Source organism: Silurus meridionalis, chromosome 8 (assembly GCF_014805685.1).
Source record: "Silurus meridionalis isolate SWU-2019-XX chromosome 8, ASM1480568v1, whole genome shotgun sequence".
Taxonomy (NCBI): Eukaryota; Metazoa; Chordata; class Actinopteri; order Siluriformes; family Siluridae; genus Silurus; species Silurus meridionalis.
The window spans coordinates 18045127-18065692 of record NC_060891.1 but is presented as its reverse complement, the minus strand read 5'-3'; the positions used below and the strand labels follow the sequence as shown (position 1 = coordinate 18065692).

Sequence of the window (20566 nt, the reverse complement as noted above, 5' to 3'; positions counted from 1 at the left end):
GTGGGGTGGCGTGGCGTGGGGTGGGGGGTAGAAACAGGCAAATTTAAGTATATTATTGATGTGGATTTATGACTGTTTATCTGCTACACGTGATGAAGCCCATCGACGGGCCTAATGACAACCTCATTCTTGTCGAGCAAGTTAATATTTCGTACGTTTTTAAAGATTTAAAACCCAAAATCTTATTCACATTTGCACATTTGATATACGTGTATACTTGTATAACAATTAATTTAAGATTTAAAAAATGTTTGGTACTCAAGTATGTTTAGCGAATAAATAAATGTAAATGTACATTTCAAAGTTAAACATCTCACTTCTTGCTCAACTACTTTTTGCTAAATCAGCCGTTTCTTTGTATTTAGGAGCGGATAAAATGTAACTGGTCAATCACACGGCAAGCCACCAATCAGAGTAGAGCGCGCGCTGTTTTGAACTTGCTTTGATTGGCGGTTTCAGGCGACGTGGGCAGCCGCCCAGAGGGACGCTGCAAGATTTTCTTTTCTTTTTTCTTTTTTCTTTTACTGCTCATTTGCACGGTCGCGTGGATTATTATATCTTTGCAAGGTCAATGAACCCGGAGTGTGCACCCACCGCCCAGAGAAGACCCCTCACTCATACACTCAGAGAGAGAGAGAGAGAGAGAGAGAGAGAGGGAGGGGCGGGGGGTTAGGTGACGTCATGTCAGTAAGAATAGCTGAATCCAAATGCAAAATAATGGTCTAAACCCTCAGGAGCCCAATTCAGAGAATAAGAGGAAAGGAATAGGGGGAAACATGCGAAAGATGAAGGTGTGTATGCAGCTCAATCACTCATCTTTTGTTATGATGATAGTATATGCGAACGCATTTAATGAAATTGGCTAATAACTAGCACAAACATATAGTTTAGCATAAGTTCAACAGAAAGCAAAAGATTTTCAGAGGAATAAATGATGGAAGAAACTCCTGACTTTAATTTTCCACAACACCCTTTGTATAATGTTTTTTTTTAAAGTTGTTGAAAAGATTTTGGGCTCATATAATTTATTAGATATCAACTAGTGTTTAATTTATTAATATCATTCTATTAAAAGATCGGTGTGCTAAGAGTAACATTACAGTCTTTTTACATAAACTGAGTTAATTAAGCAACAGTCTTATGAAAAAAAAATGATAACAGGACATGATAGCCAAAATAATTAATAGAACTTGGATACTTCAATACATTTAAAGGGAGAACTTTTACTGGTGTAATATTTTACGTACTGTGTCTTTACTTTTATTCAAGTACATGCTTTGTGTACTTTGTCCACCACTGATTATAAATCAAAAAATTAATAAAATAACACAAAACTAAGAAGGAACAAACAGGTGCAAAAAAAGTGCAAAAACACAGCACAATAACACTATCAAATCAGCACAGACTAGGAATATGTCAACAGCAAACATTTGTAGAATCTATCACAGTTTATTCAGCAAGTCTGCTTGGTCACTAAGAATTTAATTATAAAAATAAAATGTTCAGCACATATTTATGACTAAAACAAATGCCAGAAAAAAAATTGTAAAGAAAGAAAAAAAGAGTATTGAGAGATGTATTTAGAAGTTTTGTTTTCACATACAAATAGCTACAATCAGTAACAATCTGTTACTTCTGTTTCATGAGTCAATTAAAAACCTTGGGGGCCAAAGCCATATGCTGAAGTTATACTAATAAATTATACTATAATTGTCCACTAGGTGGCAGCATCACTTCATTTTTATTTGTATCCCTCTATAACAGCCGTCGTCAGTTATTCAGCCCTTAAATATATAATTTGGTACCACAGGAACTAAAGGTACATAGAGGATAAATAAGCAAGATAAATATATAATGTATTTCATTAAGCACAATTTGAGGCTATTGTGCAAATAAAAGTACACATTTAATTCATTTGATAATTTTAAATTCTTAAAGTTACAATGATGTTTCTGTCACCGAAATATTAGACTGTGGTATGACTTCACCAGTGGTGGGCCGTAAGGGTGCAAAGCGGGCTCTGCTGGCCTAAACACTATCAGAAGCACTGACCTACATTTACAACCTAAACTATAATATTTGTTTAATGAAATTGTATTAATTTATTCCCAACAGTCTTTTCTCTTCATTTTAGCATTTTTCTTGGCTGCACTGCTTCCAGTACGTGTATGTGGATGTTAGATTTTTTGTTCAATCAGATTTTAGCCTCTATGTGCTGCCATGTCAATCTTATCTGCCCAGGGCCTTCAGAATCAGTAGTGCTGGCCAATGTACCTGAGACTATATTAGCAACGGGTCTGTTTGTTTAACCAATCAGATTTCAAATTCGCCTCACAGGGCCAGCTAGCATCCAGAATAGTGTCAGTATTATTCTGTCCTCTGATTGGTTGGTCAGAGCGAAACTGTTACAGCCAAATTCGACTGGCAAAACATGTCTGTAGCGATCTGCACACAACTATTCATCAGATTTAGAGTTTTTTACACCCACAATGTCTGACGGTAGAAGATCAATTGATTTAGTCTCGGACGTACTTAAAAATAAATTTTCAAGAAAAGCTATGCATCGTGAGGAGAGGTCGGCCAACCCTGAAGCTAGCTAGCTCGTCTCAGCCTGGGAAAGTGTTTGCCACTTCCAGACCAGTGCCTAAGAGCCGTACCTCTTGCTTACAGCCTCTGAGGAGCGTTGCAAATTATGTGAGTTTGCATTACGAGTATGCATCTCTGGTGAGTAGTTTGAATTTTATTAAAATGTATTATGTTTTTGTCATGTTATTAGACAAATATTGATTCTGAACTGCTCCAGATGATGTAGGTGGTACAGTTGTGGTTATCGTTTAGAGGTTTGAAGCTTGTTTTAGTAAAAATGGTATTAACACCCCCCCCCCATATGCTAAATGTCTCTCTATGTAATGCTACGCGTTGTTATATTGCGCTTTTGTATAGTATTGATGATTACTATAAGTGCGACATGATAGTGGTGGTATTAAGAGGTGGATTAAGTTGGGTAAATCACCACTGAAGGCCCAGGTACCAAATGCACTGCCCGCCAATGGACTTTACCATATTAATTTTGAGGTAAAGCATACACCTTTGTGGATGGCAGGCTTTTGCTGGACATAAACATTTGCTTGAGTAATCATCTTTTTCAACAATGTTACAGGGTGAGTTTGCTGTAGATCAAGATTTTCATGAAGTTTAAGCAAATCTGTTTGCACAGAAACAGTATTGGCTGACTGGCAGACTGTCTGTGGTTTCACTGAACTTTCTGTCACATTATTGGCGAAGAAATTTTAACTAGGATTATTTTTTGAATAGATGTGGCTTTTTTTTAATCAATACCTTTCTAAAACAGAAGCTGCATTTTGGATTCATAAAGGAATCTCCCCTCTTGTGTGACCACGGAGGTTAATAAGCCTTAAAACATCTTTACAAAACTCACTTTTTTTATTATAAAACTGACCAAAGATTAGATTAAAATAAGCTTTAATTAAACTGTGGTAGCTTTTATTATAGTATGGCTATAGTATGTTGTTCATAAGTCTCAGCCAGGCTCCAGTTCACACTGCAGTGAAATCTGAATGGAGATTTAGACGTATTTTCTCTGCCATTGCATCTTTTTTATTTTCCATCAAACATGGCATCTATCACTTTACTCATACAATCTTTTATTATTTCATTTGCAGAGAAAGCTTTCTTGTATTTACCCAAGACCAGGGCCTCTCTAAGTGAATTCTCAATTGCTGGCTTTTGCTTATATTTTAGTTCATTTATTTCTGTGGACCTTACCATGTCCTGTGAGGATTTATTTGTCAAAATTTGCATGCTTGATCTCATCACCGTGCTTGACGTTATTATTAAAGCTATTAAACTTACCGCCTATTCACATATGTTTGTTGTCATATAAACTGTTTTCCAGGCCCTGTGATTGGACGATAACACATTGCACAAATTTTCACACAAATTGGAAGCGTTTTCCCCCATTCTTAGATTTTTGTAGTCCATAATCAAATCAAAGGTTTAGACTATTGTCACTTTCATTTTTCATGAGTAATATTAAATTGCTGGTCCCTTGGATTTAGGGAGACTGATTTTTATAAGTATGGCTATAGCTCCAATACAGTGCCGTTCTCAAATGTCGGCAGCCTTCATGTAAAATGAACAAAAAAATTCATTCATTATTCATTATCCTGGTCAGGGTCATGGCAAATTTGCAATCGATCCTGACAACACTGGGTGCGAAGCCAGTTTTCACTCAGATGGGATGTCAATCATGAGCCATCATGCACACACACTTTCACACAAACATTCAGACATATTTTGATACTTGGGCCAATTTAGCATGACCAGTCCCACCAGCTGTATATTTTTTAATAGTTGGAGGAAACCTAGAAAAGGCAGAGGAACAAAAATACAATGTTTCCAGATTACTGACACTTTTACAAATAGTATTTTGTGATCCCTGCTTAGGACAGAAGTGTAGCATTGTATTTTCTGCCTGTAATGTCTAGCAAATTTGTTGGCATCTATAGAGGAATTGGGTTCCACTCTTTCATGTAGAACATGGTAGCTACGGGTCTACATAAGATTCTGAGTTTAATTCCCAGTACCACCAAGCTGATAATGTTGGGTCCTTAAATTAAATCATAAGAAAATTGGCCTGAGGATATCTAAGATAAACATTAACATTTTTATGATAACCTTAAAGGTGGAATTCTGGGTGGGATGTTCAGATCTTGAGTCTTTCTATGACCAATATTTATAGCTACCTATTTTTTGTAATTCAACTATGAATAGCAATCTGTTACACATGCAGGAACTAAATGTTCAGAGAGATCAAATCTCAAGAAGAATATTGTTCAAAGAAAACCCATTTCTGAAGTCCATGTTAAGGGAAGAGGCATGAATTCATGGTATAAAATGGCAGTTCTTCAAAAATAACTTTTCAAGCATATGGCAATCTGGTCCAATTTAAAATGGTTTACTTCTTGGAATTCGATATATACAGGTAGTCCAATACTTACGATCGAGAAACGTTACGAGGACCCCATCGTAAGTAAAATAAAATCGTAAGTTGAAGATGGTACTATGACTGTGACAGCCTTTCTGCTTCATGCTGATTTATAATTTGTTTTTCTGCTCTAAACTAAAATTTCAGGTTGTAATTTTTTGTTTCATAATGATTTTTTTCAATACCTTTTTAGCAAGCAGAAACAAGCAGAAACTAAACATGTGCGAGCACAGACTTGAATATATTGAGCATGTTCTGATAATATTTTTTAGATTGAGGTATTATGGATTTAATGATTCATGGAGTGTTTGTTCTTTGCAAAAATTACATTCAGAACTCACTTTTCATATGAGAGAAAAATTCAAATTGAATTCCTGCATTTGCATAAATTTTTTTATAAATATTTTGTTTAATATCTATAAAAAAATAAATCCAGTTATTATTATTTCTTCTCCTTGACACTATAAAATAATGATCTTGAAAGGTGATGGCATCCCCCAGTGAGAAAAATGACTATAGAAACAACAAGGAAGGAAAATGCCACACAGTGACATTTTCTGCAGTGAAAAACACTGTACATACTGTATGGATATAGGTCTAGGTCTTTTACAGCAATAACACCTTTCTCATGTGATTTCTACAGCAAACTATAGCTTACAACTAGTTTTCAGCTAATTGTAGAATATATTATTGAGCTGTCAGGGAAAGTTCTTTATACAGACGCTGAGCCTAATCTTTGACTAACTTGCAGTGACAGAGAATTTCTCAGTGAAAGGCCATTTTTGCTGCAGAATGATGGTTTTTCAGTATACAGCAAGCCAAGCCTTAGTCTATTCCTCTTCACACAGTTTTAATTGCTATGCCAGGCAGCTAATCAATACAACTATACTAAATGCAACAATACTGACTCACTCTCAGCAGTGAGTTTTCATTATTTACTGCCTGCTCACTCGTGTAATAAGAACCACTGATATTGGTTGAGTCTTTCAGTTCCCAGCTATTGTGCAGCTGCCATAAGTCTTAACTCGTACCAATTTCAGAATGTTTTTTTTTTTTGGAATCCAAGTTCAAATAGCACTCCGTCACCCCTTTCTGCGTGAGCCTCTTTCTTTGTTTGGTGTGAAATTGAACTGCAGTGTCATTTATGTGTATTTGATGTAATTCCACCTATAAGAAAAAACCTTCAGATACAAACAAAGAAGAAAAAAAAAACACAATCCAGGAAAAGAGATTAATAATCAGTGTATGTTTAAAATGTAATCAGTGGCATAGTATATATATATATATATATATATATATATATATATATATATATATATATATATATATATATATATATACATACACTATACATAATAATGTGTTAAATGCCATTGTGCTATCTCTATACATCTGGAGTTAAAACATCCCTTTATGTCTTTTTTATGAATTGGATGTTTCCATGTCAATCTATAAGGGATGGTAAGTTCTACATTGGAGCATATTTGCATATTTGCCATGCAATGCTAAAAGGGGGGTTGATGGGTAAGGATGGCATCTAGATGTGTAGTGACAGAATGATGAGCAGTTCTCTAAAAAGCTCATCATGCATATCTGTATTGCTGTGCGTCAACTATTCTTCTGCCGGATGCCAACTGATTTCAGATTAATTTTGTGAATATAATTCTTTAATATAACTGCAAATGTGGCATTGTGCAAATGCAGCATTATAATGAGCACAAAGCATCCCAAAAGTGCTGATATGCAGTGCAATAAGGAAAAAAATGTTCAACTGCAGCTCTTCTTGTGAGAAGGAAATGCATGCTCCCACGTAAGGATGTGTATATGTGTGTGTGTGTATATATATATATATATATATATATATATATATATATATATATATATATATATATATATATATATGGAGAGATAGAAAGGAGAGATCTTTATAAATTCATTAAAAACTAAAACAACTATTTTTTTCTGTTTGTTAGTTAATTAGCTAAACTGTTCATGTAGATAATGTGACAATTACTGAAATTTTATTAAAGAGGCAGTAATGGATTATTATACTGTATATTGTTTTAAAAAACATAACAGCTACACCTGTTTTTAAACCATATTTTTTGTTGTTTTTTTTGAGAAAATCCTTAAAAAAACATTTGCACAATCACATTGTTACTCTACAGTACACAAACATTTAGTCAGTGATCTGCCTGCTCACTTCCTCACTGGAAACAGGGCTGGGCTGGATATAGCACATATTCATCTGCGAATAGGTTGATAGGTTTATTGATATACCATGGTGTCAACATTTTGATAGGAATGCCACTGCATGACAGCTTCAACCACAGCTTGACATGTTTGAACTCTGTGACTACTGATAATGCATGTCATTTGCTGGCTGAGATGATGGCCAGGAAAAAATGCTGTTTCGTGAAATCCACTTTCTGTCTGCAACTTCCACTTGTTCCTTTTACAAGTTGCACATGCTACTAGCTTCTTTGAGATCACTGTTCTGCAAGAAGTCTGATCCTCTAAATAATATTAGCAAGACTTATATATCCTTCTTCTTCTTCCACTTCTTTCGGCTTCTCCCTTTAGGGGTCGCCACAGCGGATCATCCGTCTCCATACCCCCCCTGTCCTCTGCATCTGCCTCTTTCAACCCAACTACCAGCATGTCTTCCTTCACCACATCCATAAACCTCCTCCTTGGCCTTCCTCTTTTCATCCTTCCTGGTCTCTCCATCCTCAGCATTCTCCTACCGATATACCCCATGTCCCTCCTCTGCACATGTCCAAACCGACTTAATCTCGCCTCCCTCACCTTGTCTCCAAAACGTAAGACTCCTATATCCTATATAGGGTTTATGTTATCATATTATTGGGGGAAACCTGTTTCCTCAGGTGTCATACCCATAATTTCAAGGTGAGTAGCTTGCTGTTTAACAGACAATAGTTCTAACCTGATTCCCTGGTTATGGCAATAAAGCTCCAGGTTGTCAGAGACAAAACCATGGCCAGAATGAGGGCAATTGGCAAAGAATTCTGCATATTTGAACATGATGCAGTGTCATCCATAATAGTGACAGTGGTGGAAATGCGTACATCTGTCGTGCACCAATGAAAAAACTAAAGAATTCTGGTCCAAAACCTTAAACCAAACTAGGCGAGTTGTTTGTTTGTAAACAGACTGAGTTCGCTTTGCTGTAAATGTTCCAAATTAACTGAGGCACTTTTTTATGGATTTGCCAATCTCTGACTATAGGTGTGCTGAAAGATAGCACATTTATTGTCTGATTATATACATATATGCAGCATTTATTTTCATTTTACATTCAGCTTTTTCTAAACCCAACCCACTTTTACCACTGGGATTACTCGTGTTAACTAACATCCATGAGAAAGGTCTATATACAGTATGTGTGATTTGTTGCTACTCATAATATTTTGACTGCCTTGATGATCAAGACCATTATCTTTTCTGTTAGAGTTGTTTATTTTAAAATTGAATTACACTGTAAGTGCATTGATTTGTGAGATCAGGAACTCTTTCTGGCTCATTACTTGCTGTTGGCATAGCGGAGTATACTCAGACCTCAGGTATTTCAAGGACTCCAGGGCAACTTTTTGCACAGTTGCTCTAGATAGTTAATCACCATAGATGACATTTTGTTAGCATATGGGTGTAAGGTTTGCCCAACAGGAAGGACCCTGAAATGATTTGTCAGTCTGTTTAAGTGGGGTCATGTGCCCAGTGTCCACAGTCTATGGAAGCAGAAAAATGCTAGTAAAGCAAAACTTTATTGTTTATACCAGTGGTCCCCAACCGGTACGTGGGTCAATTGGTACCGGGCCGCACAGAATGAATACATAATTTACATAATTTCCATTTTATTTATTTTCTGATTCTGAACGATGTTTTATTTTGGAAAATTACCTGATTCTCTTCACCACATCTGTCTATGACTCACTCTTGACGCATGTCAAGATGCTCGCCTCGGTTACATGTCTTACCTACATCCGCTACCTTTTTGAAGGGATTGCTCCGGCCGCTAACACATAATACATTACCGCTAAATTAAAACCCCCAAGCTAGCAAAATTAACAAAAAACAACACAGTAGATTCATGTTTATTATTATATTTAAAAAATACCAGTTTTTATCCCGGTCGTATCATTTTATTTTGTTGTATTTATCCGCCACACCTTAAAGGCCGGTCCGTGAAAATATTGTCTGACATTAAACCGGTCCGTGGTGCAAAAAAGTTTGGGGACCGCTGGTTTATACTTCCCTGTCTCCAACAAATGCCAGCATTTACATTCACCTGAACATTAATGCAAATTGTTTACCCATATACCAAAAATTATATGTCAGTATATACTTGTCAGACTATACTGTGCATATTCACCTTATTCACAGGAAATTGATTTGGCTTTATTCTTAGCCAGAGATACACAATATTAAGCTTGTCAGTTTAATGAAAAGACACTAAGCACATGTTCAGTATTCTAAATCATCAGTCATAAAGATATTTATCATTTTTTGGAAGAATGTGCTCATTAAAGAAGGTGCAGCCAACCAGCAACAAGTGATGGTGTTCAGGCACACCTCCAGTAAGGCACAAAATTGGTCTCTTGGCAGCAGAGCACAAAGCTGCAAATGGACAGTAAGACTAAGGCATGGGTGAGACCTGAGGTAGCAAGGTGCTCCAGCTGAGATAGGACTAACTCGAACAGCCTGCTGCAGCTGATAAACTGCACATGCTCCTACACCAATCAAATCCCAATCACTGCTAATGGCCACACAGCCCACTGTTGAAAACTGCTCTGAGTTTATTTCAGACTGAGGACTAATCTGTTGGATTTACAGACCCTGGTTTAGATGATGCAGTCCATTTGCATTCTCTGTCACATAAGCAGCTCTGGACACAAAGTATAAAATGTACTAAACAGCCACCTTCATCCTATAACAGAATGTCAGTTATGTCAGAAAAAAAATATCAATTTGATTCAGGATAATTTGATTCAGGATTTAAAAATAATAAATGTATGGTGATTGCAATGTGATACTCTCCTGCTTTAGTGAGCTCTGCAGAATGGTCAATTTGTTGACCATTCAATGGTAACAATTCATAAGATCTTATTTAAATGTGGAAAAACCCTGCTTGCTATAAATGCAACAATATTCCAAATACAAAGTCGCAGTGGAGCTGCAGTAGTGCTGCTGCACTGTTGCACATACAAGTAATTTCAAATAATTAAAATTAAAAGAAAACTGTAGTGTAAGGTAGATAAAGACCTTTTAAAAATAAAAAAAGACAAAGATAGACAGGCTGTGACAAAAGAAAAGGAACTAGGTGCAGACCTGCACAGACACATTTTAATAGGTGTTCCATTTGGCAGGGTGTCCTTTTTGCAGCCTTTTTGCCTTAGCAGATTTATATTTTTCCTGTCAGACCCTGTGAAAAGGCTAACAATGCTCAGCATATTGCTTCAGCTTCAGACAGTCTGAGTCCATCTTTGGTTTTGTACCATTATATTTCTATTCAGTTAAAAGCTCTGTTACATGTTACAAAGCAGACATCCACTTAAAAAGAGTAAAGGCAGACTACAGTGCTTTTTTAAAGCGCATTCATGGGCCTTTAAAATCCCCCTAAAATAAATAAATAAAAAACCCTGTCAACCATAATCAAGCACCACTTTTTAGCCACTTGTTAATAACCACATCATCTATTCCACAGTGTTATATAGAGTGTTGTATTAGTGAACTAAAGAAAATCAGATGATGAAATGAACAATGTTCATTTAAACTGACTGCCAACATTTACGAATCCGGTCTGCATAGTGTTTGATAGCAGGAGCAGCAATAGAGGGAATAGTAATGCACACAATGGACCATGATGAGGTGCCTGAGGTAGAGGAAGAAAGTGATTAGTCTTCGCACAGCTCTACTGAATTACAGAGGGAATAAATACCTCCCTGAGAAGCATAAATGCAATGAAATAAAGAAGAACAGGAGAGGAGAACCCACCTTGTAATTTTAAGGGGAAAGAAAAGCTGTCTTGCTGATGCTGGAAATTATCATGATGCTTGGCACAATTCGCATGAGTAATTGCACGATTTCATATTGGCATTTATTTACAGTCTTTTAATAACCAATAATTTGTTTTGAATGATGCACTGAATTAATTCCAGTCCAGTCTTCCAGGATTTCCCTGTGCTTACTCTTTTGTTTTTTCGTGCATGACTGATTTAATGAGGGTTTGTAGAATGAAGGTGACGTGGGGAAGATCTGTAACAAGATCTGAATTAGGAGCTTCTTAATGAGCTAACTGAAAATTACCATTAGCCACAAGTCTTATATGCCAGAACAATTCTTGTAAAACATCTCAACACGTTTTATATTATGGGAACAGTCTCAGGGTATAATGCTTTCTGGTAGTAAAGCCAGATAGTCACAAGCATCATGAAATGAATAATAGAACTAATAGCTTTTGTGCTGAGTTGATCAATCATTAAACACAAGGAGCACGGTTGTGAAATAATTTACTAAATCTTTACTTGAAATTTGTAGAATAGTAGGATTTTGTGACACCTTCCTTATGTATCGGTTATATTGTTATTTTTATACTTGCTGGTTTTTATACTATACTATGGTAGGTATAAACATCATAGTGGCTGTTTTCGCATTTTGTGCTGTATATTAGGACATTTTTGAGCTCTATGAAATTTTAACTCATTGATGAAATAGAGTTACCTGAAATGTACACTTCAAAATATGTGACAGATTGGCCATATGTATAGTCCAGGTTCGAATGGTTTGCATTCTATGCACAGATTGCGAATTATAATGCTTCCATGACCTAAAAATCAAATATTATACTCTTGAAAGCAATGCCTCTTTATAGTTATGGTACAGTGGATGGTGCAGTTGGTCTCATAGCTACCATGAATGCATTACCTCTGGCAAAGTTTTCAACAACCTTTATGCTTTTTGACACCTCAGATTTCTCACCAGACTGTGAGAGTTTCCTGGACGCTCCAGCCCCCATTTGAACACGCTCCTAACCAGGAACGACATCTATTTACAGCTGCTCAGGTGCAAGCCAAACAGGGTGGCACTGTTGGATAGGATGCCCAATTGGGTGCTAAAAACTTGTGCCCAGAAGCTTTCACTCATCCTTCACTTTATCTTCTTCAACTGTCTCCTCTGCAGCAATTGCAGTTTAATGAAAACCATCAATTACCATCAATGTTGCAAGGAAATTCAACTAATCTGACTTGTTTAAATAACCTGTATTCATTGCTCTAAGCATTAAGAACTTTCTGGAGAAATGAACATGAAACAACCTGTTTATTGTTTTTTTCTTTCACATTTGGATCCCTACCATTTTTCAATCAAATCTCAAACAGAGACACAGATGACACTGTGACCCAACTTTGTATATTCATGGCAGTACTAAAATTACTGACCAAATCAGTAAAAGTTAATAACCTACTGACTCACATTTATCTCCAGCATTGGAGCACAGCAGTTTTTTGTTGTTTTATTATTAATATTATTTTTTATTTTTTTACAAATTGTACACAAATAACCAATCATCTCTATGTATTTAAATAGATGGACTCATCAGTAACTTTCTCTTGGCCTAGCAAAAAATTCACATGGTTGCACCACATGGCATAAAATTCTTTTTTCTTTATTCTCACTGTAATGGGAAGGCAAAAGGCAAGAAGTGTGCACCAACAATTTTATAATACTGGATGCATCTATCATTGCTATCATGTAAGGACAGAAAGTAGTGACAGAGAAGGAAAGACTAGAGAAAACAAATCATTTCACTTTTAACAAATGTGTCACATGAATTTGGTGAAAGAGATGCAGAACTGTCTTTTACCCCCACGGTTCATTTCAATGTTTGACCAACATTTTTTTACCTTTATGTTTTTACAGGGTTCAGCAAAAATTTGAAGTAACATAGTATAAACATTAGATAATGTAAATTTGACTACTGTAATTTCCGGACTATAAAGCGCACCCGTATATATGAATTTTACAAAAATTTTATTTTTAACATAAATAAGCCGCACCTGTCTATAAGTCTATAAGTATGTCTACTTTACACAGGCTTTACTGAAAGACACGTTACACACGGTGTAACGGGTAAAATATGTTGTGCTTCCTTTAGGAGCATAGCGGTATTTTGGGAATAGCCTGCCACTTCATTCTTCCGGTATTACTGCGTGTGTCCAAGACGAGGATTATGTCCTTATTATTTTCTGATGCTCATTTCAAGTTTCTCTGACTAACCCTTAATGCTGTTGCCAAGAAAAATGAAAAAGCACAAGTTTTGGAAAGCTGTCTGTGCTTATATGATTTCTGTTGCAATTGGAGTTAGCGAGCTCTCCCTTCACCCAGACTCAACGCTTTCAGCGGCTTGTATCTACACAGTAGCCTACCAAAAAAGTCATTGTTCACTGTCTTCCTCCTTCCTTTCACAACTATTTCTCTCGGGAGTTTATCTTTTGGCATCGCCGTGCATTTAAAAAGCACCCGATGGAAGTTTTTTCTCCCGATGCCGTGCAGCTCAGAACACAGGTGAGGTGCGTTTTTTTGTTTCCGTTTGGAAATTTTATTGGTCTAATGTTATGGGGTTCAGTTTTTGACTTGAAGTTTGTGAAAACGGGAAAAACCCAGGAAAAATTCATAAATTAGCCGCTCCGTTGATTAAGCCGCGGGGTTCAAAACGTGGAAAAAGTAGCGGCTTATAGTCCGAAAAATACGGTACATTACATGACACCTTTTATTTGTTAGTTTTCTAATTCCATTGGCAACATGATTAGTTTTGGTCTTATTGAGTATCTTTGGTAGCACTCACTTTTGCCATCAAACTACAAATTTGCCATGGCAGCCAAAAGACCTTGTCAACAAATGCAAAAAGTTGCTGTATCGACATTCCTCCTCATCCTGCACTAGACACATTCAGCTAGTCTTATTATATTGAATTATTTGGTTTTTAGAAAATGCTTTTTTCTTCACAACCTAAAAAGCTCCTAAAATTCACTTTGAATTGATGTTGAGGTTTTTCCATCTAAACAATTTATCTGACCTAATTCTTGTAGCAATAATAAGACAAGCTTATGCTATTGTAAATGGCCCAATAGCTGCATTTACTTAGGGCTCCTCTTTTTGGCTCCAGTTAAAGGATTTGTGGAAAATGACTTGTCTGTACAAGGGAATAGGCTTTGTACCTTATATTTTATGTGCTCTGTACAGCTCTTCCCCATTAAAGCTAAAATATCTGCCTCTGTAATATGAGGAAAGGTAAAGAAACCCTTCACTGAAATTATAATTTACTCATTTCTGTGATATTTGTCTTCCCATTGTGCTGAAAAGTAGTCTGCTCTTTGATGGGGCAAGTATTTAAATGTATTAAATAATATGCACATATCCAATACAATTTTAGTTTATTTAGAACAAATGTGACCCATGGACAGATGTTACCTGGCTTGAGATTTTGTCTAACGATTAATATATACTTGTACTCCAAAGCATGGAAAAATATTAAGCTTTTAATTTTCTTTTTTTAAACAACAAATCATTAGTTAGAAAATTAAACAATTGCAATCCTGAGCCATCCTGTTTGTGTAAAAGCTAGAAGCAGGGAAATTAACTGATATACGTAGTTTTCTTGTACTTAAAAGTAGAATTATGAAGATTAATAAAATGTTTGATGTAATTTTCCAAAAATATCTTGTTTGTTTTTTTATTAAGAGATTAGTCATTATTTGGTTACCTGCCATAACTGAGCTCACTCCTCTAGGGCCTGATAACAAACACAAATAAAACTAGGATTGATCGAGCTGGAGTCCATTTGACCATTTAAAGAGTTCTGTTTTTCCATTTTGGGCAAAATAGACAAAACAATATGTTTGTTTATTAGATATCTAGTAGTGTGTTAATTGTCCTAATTATAATTATGAATTATGGTTGTTAGTGTTTTGCAATTACTTTTGGCCCCTGAAATAGGGGGAGTGCATGTGTCATATGCTCTAACCACTACATCATTCATTTAGTGTAGGTGTAAATACCCTAAAATTAAAGTTGATTAACTCTGAGTTAGGAATACAAGTGCACTTATAATGCTCTCAATAATGAAACCAGCCAATTAAAAATAACCTTAAAGGGCATGGTGCACTACAGCCCCTGTTCCCTGCTGACCCACTGTCTAACACAGTTTTCTTTTTTCTCACCATACCAGATGCAACCCACGACAGGTGGATAATTAGCTCCCAAACTGTCTCTATGAAAAACTGCACTGCTTTACTGAACTGGTCAGGGTCACAATGTACTCAAAGTCTCAGTACCACTGGGCTCAATATGGGAATACACCCAGGGTGGGCTGTCTATTGCAGGGCACCATTTACACACACACATCCTAGCATGTTTTGGGAGGTGGGAGGAAACCAAAGCACCTGGAGGTCACAAGAAACAATAAAAAAAAAAAAGAAAAGAAAACCAGGCTCTGGATCAAACCAGGCACCTTTTGCTTATTATGGCAATTCTTATAAGTTTTTTATTAATTGTGTATTATATACGCACTATATTGTAATGACTGCCGTAGGCCCACTGATCACACATTGATCTTTTTTCAATCCAGCCATGTGGGGTATATTGATCCTACAAAGGCATTCATGTGGAATAGCGCAGAAAATAAAACACATTTAGTGAATGAAAAAGCACACCTCCATTTCTTGTAAACTCTCACACAAAAACCTGACCCCCCTCCCCTTCATAACAACAGCTCTATTAATACTCGAATTTCCTATAGTGCTCAAACAACTGAACAAGCTGTTTAGTAGTACAAAGCTCTAAAAATGTTTGTGTTCTGTAAGAAGGGAGTCTTTTTAAAAGTGTAATGAAAATAATGTAGTCTGTCCCCATTTTGGACAGGAATAAGGTACAGACACAGAATAAATTAGTCCTGTCTACAAAACAAATACACTTATTTTTAGTCTGTGAAATGTCATACTCCATATGCGAGCAAAGGTGTAGCTTTCTATTGCAAAAGCTCTCTTGGAAGAGGCTACCCATTTGTGACCTGTCACATTAAGGGCATGTAGAGCAGTAATAGAAACAGAAGATCTAAACAGAGCATATTTTGGGTTCTGTACACATTCAGATGTTATGTTTCAGGCAATAACGCAGTCTGTTCGAAGCTGCCCTGTGCGCAAGACATATACTGTATGAATGACATATTAAAGAGTTTCTGTTTTTCATCAAGCCCATATGAGAATTTAGACTAATTTAAATTCAGCTCTTTAGGGTCAGTTCCTTTCAGCTAATATTCTCTAAAATTCAGTGAATGAAATTTCACAGTGGATACCCTGACTAACGCTACAATGGCAGCAAATGCCAGCCTGATGCACAATGATTTCCCATGGCTGTATAGATGTGTGGTTTCCTTCATCCATAATAAATAAGTTCAGGATCTAAGCTTTTGCCTTTTTTGAAAGAATTTTCTCTTTACCCCTACTCACTGCTGTTTGATGCTACATACTGTATGTACAGGGTGTTACCACCATGCACAGAGGAAGTTTCAGATGCGAAGGCTCCATTATCAGCAAGGTGTACTAATTAAGGAGTCGCTGCAAGGGAATTTGCATTTGCCTTTATTCTTTCTGTTCTCTCAGAGGTAAGCACAGTTCTCTGGGTAGGCCAATACTGGAATTTAATACACTTTCTAGCTTCTTTCTGGAAATATTGTGTATAGTCTCCTGTGCATGGGAATTATGGTTAGTTTTTGTTATTGTTTTGCAAGAATTCTATAATATTTACAAAGTTAACAAGAGGTTGTGTTTGGGGTGTTAGATTAGATTAGATAGATTAGTTGGATTTATTTTAAACCATGTTGTAGGTAATATTCAGATATTCTTTTTAACAAACATGACAGTCGGAATTGTTTTATACCACTTATACTATAGCAGTTTGCCAATTTTAACTAATAAACAATGGCATAATTTAAACCACTTGTAATTCCATTTATTATTGTAAAACATTCACAAGACTAGTTAGTTCTTGTTATCACTTATGTTATAGCAGCTTTAAACCGTCTTTACTTCACCAACCTTTATTATCTCTAATATACTGTAAAAAGCCCACAAACATAAAAACACTGCTTGCCATGTTAAAAATCTTCTGCCCTACACAGAAAGTTTTTTGCACTTTCTTTAGAAAGCACTGACACAGCATTGTTGTAGTCAATTCATAAATATTAAATAAGTGACACTTCTTTGTTACATAACGTTTTCATGATTTTTTAAAATTATCATTATAATTTCTTTTTATATATACACAGTGTATATATATATATATATATATATATATATATATATATATATAAAATCCTTATTTGCAAAAAGAGATTATGTAGTGCATCCCTGTGAATGAGCAGTTATTACCCTAATATAGAGTATGAGTATGCATATTTAAATAAACTAGCATCAGGCCACCAGGGCCAGCAAGGTCTTCTCTGATGCCCAGAAATGTATCAGAATCACTGACTTACGTATAATATATCTTTTTTTTTCATGAATATGTATTACATTTTTTCCAGCATTCCACTGTCTTTATTTTATAGCGTTCCTCTCAGGGGTTTTAAGTTACATTTTTTAGACTTTAAAGTCTGCCTTGAGCTTACACTGTGAACACTGTGGGCATCCTGTATCCTACAATCCATGTTGCTTGAAGCTGTTGCTTTAACCAATCAGATTTCGATTTGCTGACTCCAAGGCTGATAGAGGAGAAGAAATGTATTCTGTCACAGATATCCTTACGGAGACATTTACAAGACTGAATTTCAAGAAAAGATGGACATCTTGGGACAAGGTCTGCTTTTATTTAAAATCTCCAGGAAAACTGTAATTCACAGAAAGAATGGGGTAATTTTGGAGTTTAATGTCCATGTTTGCAGGCGGTGCAGTTGTGGCTGCAGTGAAAAGAGGCTTTTTGAATTGTATTAATTGTGTTTCTTGGTTTAGCAATGTCATTCATTCTCGCTGCACTCCTGTCTTTGATGCAGTGCTCTGTTATACTGCATTGCTGTATAATATTGATGCTTTCTAAAGCCATGGAGTGATAATGATGGTATTAAGAGGTGGATTGCCTCATTTAGAACACCACTAAATGCCTGCTTACTGCATGGCTCGCAACTTATATAAACCACTAATTTGAATTACTGTTAACAAAATGTTTTTTAATCTATTTATTTGCCTTAGAGGACATAGTGCATCCACCATGCAGGTCCCTGTCAATAAACTCCTGACCAGCCACATTTGAGAATTTAACACTGTTGTTGTATGTAGATTAAAGAGTATGGTGCAGTATAGTCAAATAAAATGTAATAATATATATTTATCATATATTATATATTTAAGTATTATTGTTTAAGGTTCCCTGGTGGTCTAGTGGTTAGGATCATCCGCATGTTTGATTTGGCACATTTTTACACTGGATGCCCTTCCTAACGCAACCCTCCCCATTTATCGGGGCTTGGGACCAGCACTAAGCACCCTCACTGCTGAGGCCCGGGTTCGATCCCCGGTCAGGGAACCAACCCCAGCCATTAGGGTTTCACAAGCCTTAGTGCTGGTCCCAAGCCCCGATAAATGGGAAGGGTTGCGTTAGGAAGGGCATCCAGCGTAAAAACGTGCCAAATCAAACATGCGGATGATCCGCTGTGGCGACCCCTAATGGGAGAAGCCGAAAGAAAGAAAGTGTTATTGTTTTATTATTATTATTTAAGTATTATTGTATTATAAGTTGTTTTTTTTACATTCACCATTTCATCATTGTTATGTAAGAGCAGCTTATATCAGGCCTTGACTTTTTATTTCACAGAGAATTCTCTTTTTTATTTAACAAAAGTTCCAGATTGTGATCAGTCAGGAAAAAACATATAGAGCATTGAAAGCAATGAAAGAACTGAGATAATGTTCACCACAATAGAGAAAAGTTGCCTCAAGTAAATATAAAACTTGCAGAAATGCCTGACATGGTGAAAGAAGATCACAGAGGTTTCACTTCCACATAAATACAAGCTAGAGCCTTTTGGAACAAATTAAGCTTTCATAACTGTGTACAATAAAACATTGGTTTATTTATATTGTCAGTTTTTTGCAGCTCTTCACGCCTGTCTAAAATGCAGAAATCACCTCCCACATGTAATGCAATACAGAGTAAAGTGGTATATTACTATTCCCTCATAGTGTGACTGAACATTTAAAATCAAAACAAAAACAAACACTGATATGGAACCATGACTGAAGACCTAACAGCTGCCTTTAGAAAAAATGGGCACAACTGTACAGGAAAAGCCAAACTGTTCTAAATAATGTAGTTTACATTTTTAATGGGAGAGACATGATATAAAAAATTAACTGGACATTTCTGACCTTTAAAATATATAAAATACTTTGATACATTAAAAAATAAATAAATAAAAATAAAATCTTGAATTGGCCATTGAAGTAAAATGTTGCACAATAAAAAAAGAGAAATCAAGATATAATTTTAAACTGATCGACTGTAGAGATTTCAATTCAGATGATGCAACAAAAAATGCTGTTTAACTGTAAACTAGTAAATATGCTATGATTAACTAAATGTGGTCCAGTTGTAATAAAAATAATACAAATAATAGTTTAATATGATTTGTATTATGCTGAAGTATACAATTAAACATTGAGAATTGCCATACTGAAAGTATACAGACGAGCTTATAAATGACTGTGTTGTGTAGTGAACACTCTAAAAACAGTCTGCAAAAAGCAAGATGTTGATTAGCCATTGTAGATTGGACAATGTTCCCTTTGTGATGAATCAGTGAAATTGCTGTCTCTTTTTGAAAATCAAATGAACCATTTTCAAATTATAGCATGCTGGTCCAACTATCCTGATCATATATATTAGGTATTCTTTGTATTCCTCTGAGGCCTTGCTTACATGCATGAAAATGCAGTAATACTCAAGGATCATTGGGTTACACATCCATGTATTTCTTAATGACATTTTAGGAGTAAATCATGCATGAAGAATGGTTCTCTTTGCAGAATGGATGTCACCATTAAAAAAAAAAGTGTAGGACAGGGTTTAAGATGAAAAGGACATCATACACCATGACTAAAATATTTTACCAAGTCCCCCCACATCTTACAGGAGTCCAGAGTGTGCAGCTGCACACAGATTCATTTGTATTTTATCCTAGTCTCTGGGACTAAAATTTAAGGAAGTAATAAGACTGCAAGGGTTCCAATTTTTCACCAACTACTGTGTTTCATATAGTGTACTGTTTTAGCCTTGTGCAAAAGAATGCTAGAACACAGGGAAATATTATTATAAACTTTTTATATGTTCTTCCTTGCAGATTAAAATGTGTTTCATGATAATTACTGCCACATTTAAAAGAAAGAAAATCCTCCTGCTCAGTCAGTTTGATATTATTTAGACCAATAATATTAGGCAATTATCTCATAATTGTACATTTGTAATTTCAAATGTCATTTCATGTGATCC

At 35.8% G+C, this 20566-nt stretch overlaps 1 protein-coding gene across 1 annotated transcript in view; it reads left to right on the top strand.

Moving 5' to 3' along the window:
- Positions 1–690: 690 nt before the first annotated feature.
- Positions 691–20566, top strand: part of sntg2 (syntrophin, gamma 2) — a 62789-nt gene continuing 42913 nt past the window's right edge. The window contains 1 exon segment of the mRNA XM_046856230.1: positions 691–791. The gene's annotated coding sequence lies outside the window, so the exon portion shown is untranslated.